Consider the following 9,574-nt stretch of genomic DNA (forward strand, 5'->3'; position numbering starts at 1 on the left):
GCAAAATAAGGTATTTTCCCACCTAAACAAACTGATAATGGTTGTGTCATGCATCTCTGGCTAATTGGGGTGTGATGAAGTGCATAATTCCAAAGCTATCTAGCCTGAGGGCTTAAAGAAAAGCTTAACTGTGCCTGCAAAGCAGAGTGGAGATAGCTGGTGTGACAACTGCCTATCAGGAGGCTGCAGGCTTTGGAAGCAGCCTGACACAGGGGCACTATCTGATTGCAGCTCCAATTCTGCCCACAGTCCTGCTGCTGGCTTCAGCAGTTACTCCGTGGCCAATAAGGCATTAAAGAGTCACAATGTACAGCTTATTTCAGGAGGAAATATTTTAACAGCTCAGGTGACTGTCGTGCATGCATTAAGAAAACCAGGACACAGCATACCAAATTAAGTTCAGCTACAGTAAAATAATTGTAACAGAGCAATGCTGACCCCAACTACTGAATGGTGGGACCTGGCTTTTGCTGCACAGGTGAGATTAGGTTTTTCTGGTTTGCTTTCCTCCCTGTCTCCTTGTATATATAAATCACAAATATAGTGTATATTCACAGAAATATAGCATATATTTACCATTCAGATGTTTGAGATAAAACCTCAATATCTTAGAGAGAAAAGTGTCCCTCAAGCTCTGCAGCACAATCTACGGTCTCACAGAAATACAAACTGCAAGCGGAAAGCAGCCCCTACTGTGCAACCCTTTCACTTTGTTAGATTGCAATATATTTTCTTATTTTTCATGTGTCTGATTCGTGTGACCCTGCCAGTATGCAAAAATAGGTTTTGACAGTTTCTTTGTTTTGGTTTTATTATAATGTAATTTATGGGATGCTGAAAGTCTGCAAGTACTTGTACTTGACTGACATTTCTCTGAGAGTCAAAAGATTGCTCTGTATACTTGACTGAGATTAAAATGACTAGACTGCATATAGCTACATCCTGCTTTGAAAGTGCAGGATTGGAAGGCTTCCATTAAATTGTTATTTTCAGTTATTATTAGCTCCTAAATCAGTTAATATAACTCCTTTCCCATAATGAATGCACAGCACTGTAAGCCCGAATGCCATATTTTCTATTGATCTATTTCCACAACCTGTTTTGTGAAATAATTAAAATGACTTACAAGGCTGACCCAATATCTTAGTGGTTTAGTAAATCACGCTGCCATGTGGGAGGCTCAGCTGGTTTTAAAGCACAGCTCGAGGCAGCAGCAGGACCTGGAGCGGAGCTGCTGTGCCGCACCTGGAGAGGGGCTGGGCTCCGGGAACGCCTCCTCCCACTCAGGGAGAACGAGGGCTCCAGGGCTCGCTCATCACCTCTGGCCAAAGATGGGAGTGCCTGGGTGCTTCCCAGCCAGAGCAGAACCTGAGCTGCAGGGAATGTATCTACACTGGCAACAGGAACATCCCTGTTTCCTACACCCAGAACTGACTCTGTATATCTGTGTGAGCACCAAAAATGTCTCAGCTGTGGAGCTTGGTATTCTTACATGCATGACAATGAGGAAAATTATTATTTCTACCTTCTTTTTTTTTTTTTTTAATTTGTTTCAATTTGTAAGAGGACAACACACAACACACATCTGTGTTTAAATGCCAGGGTTATCGAAGGGCCCAGTATGATTCAGGAGTGTCAAGACAAAGACATATCAAAGCATGTCCCACAGTCCCTTAAAATCCCTGTAAGTCAGTCCTCAGGGGATAGGCAGGGTTTCATTAAGATGATCTCCTCGGCACAGGAGCCCCTCCTGTAACGACATGAGCTCTCCTGATTCCTCCATGTCTCCCACACTCACCCAGGGCTGATGCTGGTAGGACTGCCAGGATATTCCTGGGTTTGTTCCCAGCTCACCTCCCAGTGTTATGGAAGCACTGACAGCCCTTGGACAGCAGGGCACTAGAGCGGTGCCTGGAAGGAGACACAGCAGCCAGACTGTGCAGCAAGAGTGGCAAGAGCCAGCTAAAAATACCATTACCAAAAGTGGGTAACAACTCTCCTCATGAAGAGTGTGGATTTTGACAGCTGCAGTCTGGAACAAAGGGGATCAAGAGTGACTTCTGTGGCATCAGGGCAATGGCTGTTAAGCAAGGACTGTGCAGCCAGGGCCAGCCCTCGTGGAGTCCCTCAGGGTCCTGCCCTGGCCAGCCATGACGGGAAGATGTCCCTTAGGGGACATGTGTGGGCAGGAAGGACACATACCACAATCCTGGAAGGACAGAGCCCACAACTCTGAAATCAGCATTTGAGACACCACTTATAATGCTTCTACTTGCAATCCCTGAGCAAGCCTCCACCTTGCTTTCAGCACCTAGTACATTTTTTAAATTAAATTAAATTATTTTGCATAATTACACAGAGAAAAGAAAAAACATCCGATTAAAAAAAAACTTTAAAATTTGAAGACAGTGTTGGATGCACTTTGCAGCAGATGTCATTATCTTCCTTCCCTGACCCTGACCCACAACCATTTCTATTTTACTTTCATTGATACTGTAATTCTACAATATGTATTCAGCTGGAACTATTCTTTTTGTTAAATAAACTTTACCCTTGTTCTGGCTGCTCCAGGCTCTGAAAAGACACACTTCTTCCTTGTGACTGTTCCAAAATGTAAGAGAAATTTAAAAAAAAGAAGTGTTGGTAAATGGGCTGTAATCATACTGAAGGGCAAGTGAGTATTCGTCCTCTAAGGCAGAAGAAAATAAAGGAAAATCTGCTTTGCTTCTGCTGCCTCAATGCTGATAATTTCACAGATCAGAGTGCTTTTTTTAGAAAGAAGCCTGCTGTGCTGCAGTGTGTGTTTCAGCACTGAGATACCCGTAGTCAAGCCCTTAATGGCACACTTGGATGTGTAAATCAGGGCCTCATTTCATGTCCCCAGCAGCACCTGGTGCTGCCCTGGCAGACACCAGCACCGGCAGCTCCAGGCTCACCGGGGGCCTGGGCACGCACTGGGAGCAGCATGTCTGTCCTCAGCTGTGCACCTGGAGCTGCAGGGTGCTACATGACAGCACCTGTGACAGCACTGAAGTGATGCAAGGTTCAAAGATGACCTCAGAGAAGGGCAGTAGCACACAAACACCCACCTCCTGAGGCACAGCAGGGTCACAGCCCCCTCACTGCCCTCCACTGCAGGAGAACATCCCCCCTACCTCAGTGTGTGCCTGCCCTCAGAATCAGCTTTCTTCCAGAACAGGACAACCATAAACCAGAAGGAGTCAGGGTGTGCCACGTGGCTAAAGCTGATGGGGTCCTGAGCAGTGACTTGCATGGCACACGCAGCTCTGTGGTGACCACCAGCTCTGCTGAAGTTTACCAGCTCTTGGTGATTACCAGCTCTCTCAGTGATTACCAGCTCTCTCAGTGATTACCAGCATGCTTTTACATACAAATCTGTCCTTTTCTGCAGCTCCTCTGTACACTTGCCAGAGTATCCATCCTTGAGCTTGCTGTAGTCCCAAATAACTGCTGTTCTTCCTGTAGTGGGATCCACCCCTGCAGCACTCCTCATTTCACACTCTCATAACTCAGAAATCCTTTAAACCACAGCAACACAGAGTGACTCGAGCTACCTGCTAACGAGGGCTCTGTACTTACTGAGCTGTGGCAAAGCCAAGGAGCCCCTGGCAGCTGTCTGCAAGAGTGCTTTGGGTCAGGTATAAGCCTGTGATTAGTTAACTCTGTTTAGAGAATGTACTTAAATTCAATATTTTCTCTCTCCTGTTTTCATACACTGTTCTGTTTTTAACAAGTATAAGGTGCTTAATAATCTCTACCACTGGAAAGCTCTCCCCTTCCCATCCTTGCCATTTCATCCCACTGCAAAATGTATAAATTAATCCCATGCTAAAATTAACATATATTGCTGAGGCAAATGAATTGGCATCTCCATGTGTACCTATTAGCTTCCAGCATTTCCTGAGAGGGCTTTCATTTAATTACCAGCCTGACAGCCTAACTCACTCCCGAACTGCAGCCACATTTATTACTTTTATCTCCTTGGACACCTGCCTCTCTCTGTGGTTTATCAGATTTCTACTGAAGAGAGGGACAGAATGTTTTCTATTGCACCAGGTTATTGTTTCTTTAAAAGGCACTTACTAGAGCACTGACCTCAAACAGGGGGTTGTTTTGGTTAGCTTCGGATGGCTTTTTTCTTTTTCAATTATCAAAGGGCTGCTGCAGCGTTAACCCCCTCACTGCCCCACCACACTCCAGCAGTCCTGAAGAAATGGGATTACAGACAGGGAGCTGAATGCCTCATCACCAGCTCTGTGCAAGGAGCTGACCACTGCTCATAAGGACCCTGCCTGCAGTGGGAGTCCAAGCCCTCAGATGCTGTGACTGCTTTTCACACTCGCTTGGATGAGAACTTCAAGAGTCCTGAGCACAGCTCAGTGCACTCCAGTGAGGGGGATTTAGCTGAATTTCCCTTGATGGTTTGGGTCACACGTTATACAGTCACTGATGCCTCTATAATTGGTTGATAAAACACCAATGTAGATAACCAGGAACATTACAAATGTAATGCTGCCTCCATGCATTACCAACATGGCCCAGCAGCGCTATGGGCAGCAGCAGCCTGTGTGAGCATGCACCACTCCCTGTCAGCCGGGAATCGCAGCTCTCCCTCAGACTGCCTCAGGCAGCAGCTCAGGACACTGAGCTGTTCATGTGCTGGCTGTGCCAAGGGCTCATTCAGCCCAGTTTCTACAGACAAATAGCTCCCGCTTGTTTTCCTCTGGGTCACTCCACCTGAGACACACAGGTCCCCTGGGCAGGACTCTCATGAGCTGGCGTGCTGTGACGGACGCGTTCAAACCAGCAGGACCTGAAGCTGAGTGCTGCAGAGGAGCCCCTCCAGAGTGTATTCAGCAGCTGCATCCTTTGGAGGTGCACAAGCAGACTTGCTGTGTTAAAAGGAATGGCTCACTCCTGACAGCCTCAGCATGCTGCTTCCAAAGAGTCAGGCAGGAGCAGGGCTTTGCTGAGAGTGATGCTTTTGAGAAGGATGCCTCATTATAGAGGAAAAACGAGAAATTCGTATCTGTTCAGTTAACGAAGCTTCTCAGCTTCCCTGGGGTTTCACAGCAGTTGTGACTCCAGGCACGGTGGCTGTTTGGCAGGGAGCAGCTGCGGGGAGCTGGGCAGGAGGGGGCCGTGCTGCAGACACTGCCCAGCGTGGCTGGAGCCTCCTGCTCCCTCCGGGGTCACGGTGCCAGAGGCAGTGCCCACGGCCCCGGCCCTCCCCCTGCCTCTGGCCCAGCACCTGCTGGGAAACACAGCAAAGATGCTGCAGGGAAACACAAATTATTTTAACATACACCTTTTGTTTTCAATACACCTGTATTCTTTTCAAATTGTAATGAATTATGTTAATTTTATGTAGTTTAACCAAAACGAAATGAAATACTTTAAACTCCAATGACTATTATTACTTTCTAATTTACTATTGTTAATACTCATTTTTGCATCATACCTCCCTATCACACGTGAGCCAATGTTAATTAAGTTTTAAAATAGAATATTCAACAAGTTCTAAATGACACTCAAAGCATAACAAAAGTAATGACTGTGAGACACTGTCATGGAATAATACATGAATGCTGAATGCTGGTATTGATTAGTAAATACAAGCTGTTCAGGAGCAGAAGTGGTGCTTGTCATGCTGATGTGTGTTTGGATCATACGTGATCCCAGCACGCCGGGAAACCAAACAGCAGCTGCCAAAGCCTCAGCTTTCCTGACTGCTTGCTACTGCCTTGGGAAGCAAGGGTTGCTATTTTAGCACTGCTCTGTGTGCCAAGGCTGGGTACTTGGTTTGCAGTAGTTCTCTCCAGGTATTCTAGGGTTGCTCAAGTATTTTTAGACGGATATGGCTTCTTATTTTGATATAAGAATTTATTGGTATTTAAAAATGGCCTCCTTAATTTGTGGTGAAATGGAATTCCTTCACAATCCTCTTTTCACTGACACTGTGATGCAGAAAAGGCTGGTATGTGGAGGAAATGGAGTTCTGTATGCTAAACCAAGTGCAAAGGGGCACATTTCTTCTGTAAGAGGACACAATTTGTAAACTTTTATAATTTACTTTTCACTCTGAGACAGTGAGCTGAATTCCAAAAGCACTGCACAGTCTCGGCCTGCCCTCTAGTGTTAGCAGCTGTGGAGACACGGCACAGCCTGCCAAAAACCTGCCTTGTTTTACTTTGATTTTTTAAAACCCAGCTATTAAACCATTGGGATTTTCTGCAAACAGTTTTGGATGATTATTTGCTTCTGATGTCTCTGCCACAGAGATCTATTTGGACTGTGCTTCCCAGCGCTTTCTTGTTTCTGTCAGGCACAGACAAGCCAGTCTTTTGTCTGTGCCCTGGAGCAGCAGCTGCGACTCGAGATGAGAAGGAGCCAGCACTGCAAGGAAATAATGACCCTTCAGCGGGGAAGGACAGTTTGTCAGCTTGGGGCGGGGGCAGAACACGATGACAAGCCTTGAGTTAAGGGCGAGCTGATAAAGCAGAAAAATTAATGGACAAATGTATGGAAAAGACACATTTGAGGGATACATGGTACTTCAGAAGATGCTGCTCATCAGTCAAACACAGCAATCTAAAATCACCCAACCGAGGCCCTAATGCAAGAGTTTGGGCTCACACACAAATACTGCAAACCTTCCTCTGGCATACCTACACTGACACGAGGTGCAGATTCAGGCTACCCATTCAATCACTCCATGTTCCCAGCGGGCTGGATGGCAGATTTCACCCTGCCCGCCCACCCACCACCCCCAGACACGACCCTTTCCCAGACAGGTACTTCCAGGGACCCCCGAGTGCTGACCCCTGGAAAGGTGCTGGCTGCAGAGCCAGCTCCCAGTGTTGGGCATGGTCAGCCACTGGCCCTAAAACTGCTCCCCCAGCCCAAAGAGGATGTCAGGAGCAGGATGCCAAGGCTGGGTGCAGGCAGGAGCTGTGGGATGGTGGCAGGGCTGACACGGACTGGATGGATGCTGCTTCAGCACAGCCATGGGAAGGGGGTGGGAATTGTATTATCTGGATAGAGGAAATCAGATCAGAGGGCTTTAAATGGAAATTATTTTCACCAGTACAGATGTCCGTAGGGACCAAATTCAGCTGCTAATACAATTTGGCCAAGAGGAATAAACTATATTGATCTTGAGAGCTCAAATGCTTGCTGAGACAGTCCTTCTAGAGAATTACAGTATTTATTTCCTGTATCACTGTCAGCAAAAGTATAACAGTGATTACAGCCCAGTGACTTTTTGCACACACCAGTTAACTTCACGCTCATCTCTCGCTTCAGTTCATAATTACTTTTTTTTTCTTTAATCCCTGATCTGCTATTCTTGTGTCACACAAACATCCTTAATTATACTGTCTTTGGTCACTTCCCATCTCAAGTTTTAGCTTTCTGTGACTGTCACAATAAAGCTCATGGTGTAATTGCTGCACAGCCGCCCAGCTCTCCCAGGACACTGCTGTTGCTGGCCTGCACACAGGTCCTTGCCCATCCCTGCAGTTCAGCAGCCCCAAGAGGTACAGCAATATCCTCCCCTAGGGCACACAGCTAGACTGTGTCCATGAAAGGGCTTTGCATAGGTGTGAGTGGGGGGTTACTATTTTGGAGAGCAATAAATAAAGCCATATAGATTTAATTGGATAAGAAACGCCAATGTTGGCACCTATAACATGGTATTAATAATATATATCATGGAACTTTATCACTACAAATCTATTCCAAGGGGATTTACATGAAATAAGAAGCTTCGAAATTCTAAGACACTAAGACAGGGTGCTGCATATCCCAAAATATGCATTATAGTTATTTGCTGGCATATTTCTACATCACTTTACATTCACATCTTACCCATCTTTCCTCATTTCTCTGAGCCTTCTTTTTCTTATCTACAAACTGTCTTTGCCAATTCTGCAGTTTCTCGGTTTCTTCACCTATTCTTTTTCATGTTTATTTGATGTGAGCCTCGACTCCTGACGCAGAGCCTTCTTGCCAGGACACACACTAACGCGCTGAGCTCGCTCCCTCAGACGTTATATCTGAAGATAAATTGGGAAATGAAGATGTAGAGCTGTTGGAAGAGGCTGGTTTCCCCAGGCACCAGTTTAGCCTGGATCATTGGATTTACAACACCAGCACCGCCAACACTGATTTGACTATTAATCCCTGAAGTGCCCTAAGAATTGCAGCATAAATCCAGTGAAGGAGCACTCATACGGCCCTGAAGACCCATAGCGCTTATCCTGGTACTCCATTCATGAAAATTGATCTTCTCATAGTAGCAATGACAACTCAAGGAGTCCATGCTTTGTAAAACCAAGAGATCCACTTGCTGCGGTAACGTATTTAACTGCCAGGAGGTCTGTGATACAAACCAGCTGCTGTTCATGCTTAATACTCCGCAGACACCAGCCCTTTCTCCTTTACACACATCCAGAGAGATCTACTATTTCATTCCCTGTTAGGGATCACTGTAATACCTTTGTGCCCCCACAGCAGCACTCAACAAAATCATCATGTTTCCTATACCCTGCCTCCACAACTCCCTCCCCAAATACCGTTTACCAAGCAGTGCTTAATTATCTGCTAAGCAAATATTGCCATGGGACAAGAATATAAATCTTTTCTGTATTTGGAGAAGAATAATGCCTGAGCAGAGGACTGCAGGAGTTGGACTGGGCTGGCAGGAAAAGGAATTGGCCATGCTGGTTTCAAGACACTTCTGTTTTGTGAGCAGGACTTTGTCCTGCCCCAGAAGGAAAGAGGCCCTGATGTGTCAGAGCACGTAAATCTCACATTGAGTGGCATCTTCCTATGCCTTGACCCTGATTGCTAGAAACAGGAGGGCTGATTTTAACCAAGATCTCATGTGCTGGGTGTGCAGCCCCAGGACAGATCTGACGCACTGTTATCCACTGAGAGCAGAGCCCGGGCTGTGGCTGGAGAGGCCGTGTGGGACTAGGAAAGAACTCTCCTACCAGGAGAGGAGGGAATGGAGGAACTTTAGTTCAGTTTAGAGAGGACCTGTGCCTGCCATGGCCCTGGAGCCTGGGCAGTGGCTGGCTCCAGCCCCACACTGGTAAATCTCGGGGGCGAGGGAGATCTCCAGAGCAAATCAGGCAACAGAAGGAAAAGTGTAAATGTGCATCTCAGCATCTGTAGTGGGAGTGACTGCAGCATGAGGGAGAAGTGACGACTGGCACGGCCAGGCAGCCCCTGGGGAGTGTCAGACCTGCTGTTCCTGAGGGAAGGACACGGACATGTCAGAACTCCGCACCAGACTCGCGCGCCTCACGGGTCCGTGACCAGACCCACACGGAGGATGACCACAGAAAACGAGGTGGCCTGTGTTACAGACGGTATGATTGACAGGGCTTTTAAAAAGAAACTCCCCCATTATAGTAAATGAAATATCTGTTGCTCAGTGTCCCCCAGGTCAGAGAATTTATTAGTACAAGAGCAGTGAACAGCCAATGGCCACAGGCGCTCCCCTCACGGCAGCCGCCAGCTCCCGCGCGCGGCGGCGCCGCCTGGT

The 9,574-nt window shown here is 46.9% G+C and overlaps 1 long non-coding RNA gene across 2 annotated transcripts in view; it reads right to left on the reverse strand.

Annotated features, from left to right (window-relative positions):
• The window catches only part of LOC135279295 (uncharacterized), a 17,261-nt gene extending 7,705 nt beyond the window's left edge, over nucleotides 1–9,556 (reverse strand). Inside the window, exons 1-2 of one of the 2 annotated variants that reach the window (XR_010346593.1) lie at nucleotides 9,272–9,556; nucleotides 7,891–8,078 (exon numbers count right to left, since the gene is read on the reverse strand). This is a non-coding gene — a long non-coding RNA (uncharacterized LOC135279295). Of the gene's footprint in view, nucleotides 1–7,890; nucleotides 8,993–9,271 lie in introns of those variants that run through there. The other variant, XR_010346592.1, reaches the window with a different exon arrangement.
• Nucleotides 9,557–9,574: the final 18 nt, after the last annotated feature.

This window comes from Passer domesticus, chromosome 12, assembly GCF_036417665.1.
Source record: "Passer domesticus isolate bPasDom1 chromosome 12, bPasDom1.hap1, whole genome shotgun sequence".
Classification (NCBI taxonomy): Eukaryota; Metazoa; Chordata; class Aves; order Passeriformes; family Passeridae; genus Passer; species Passer domesticus.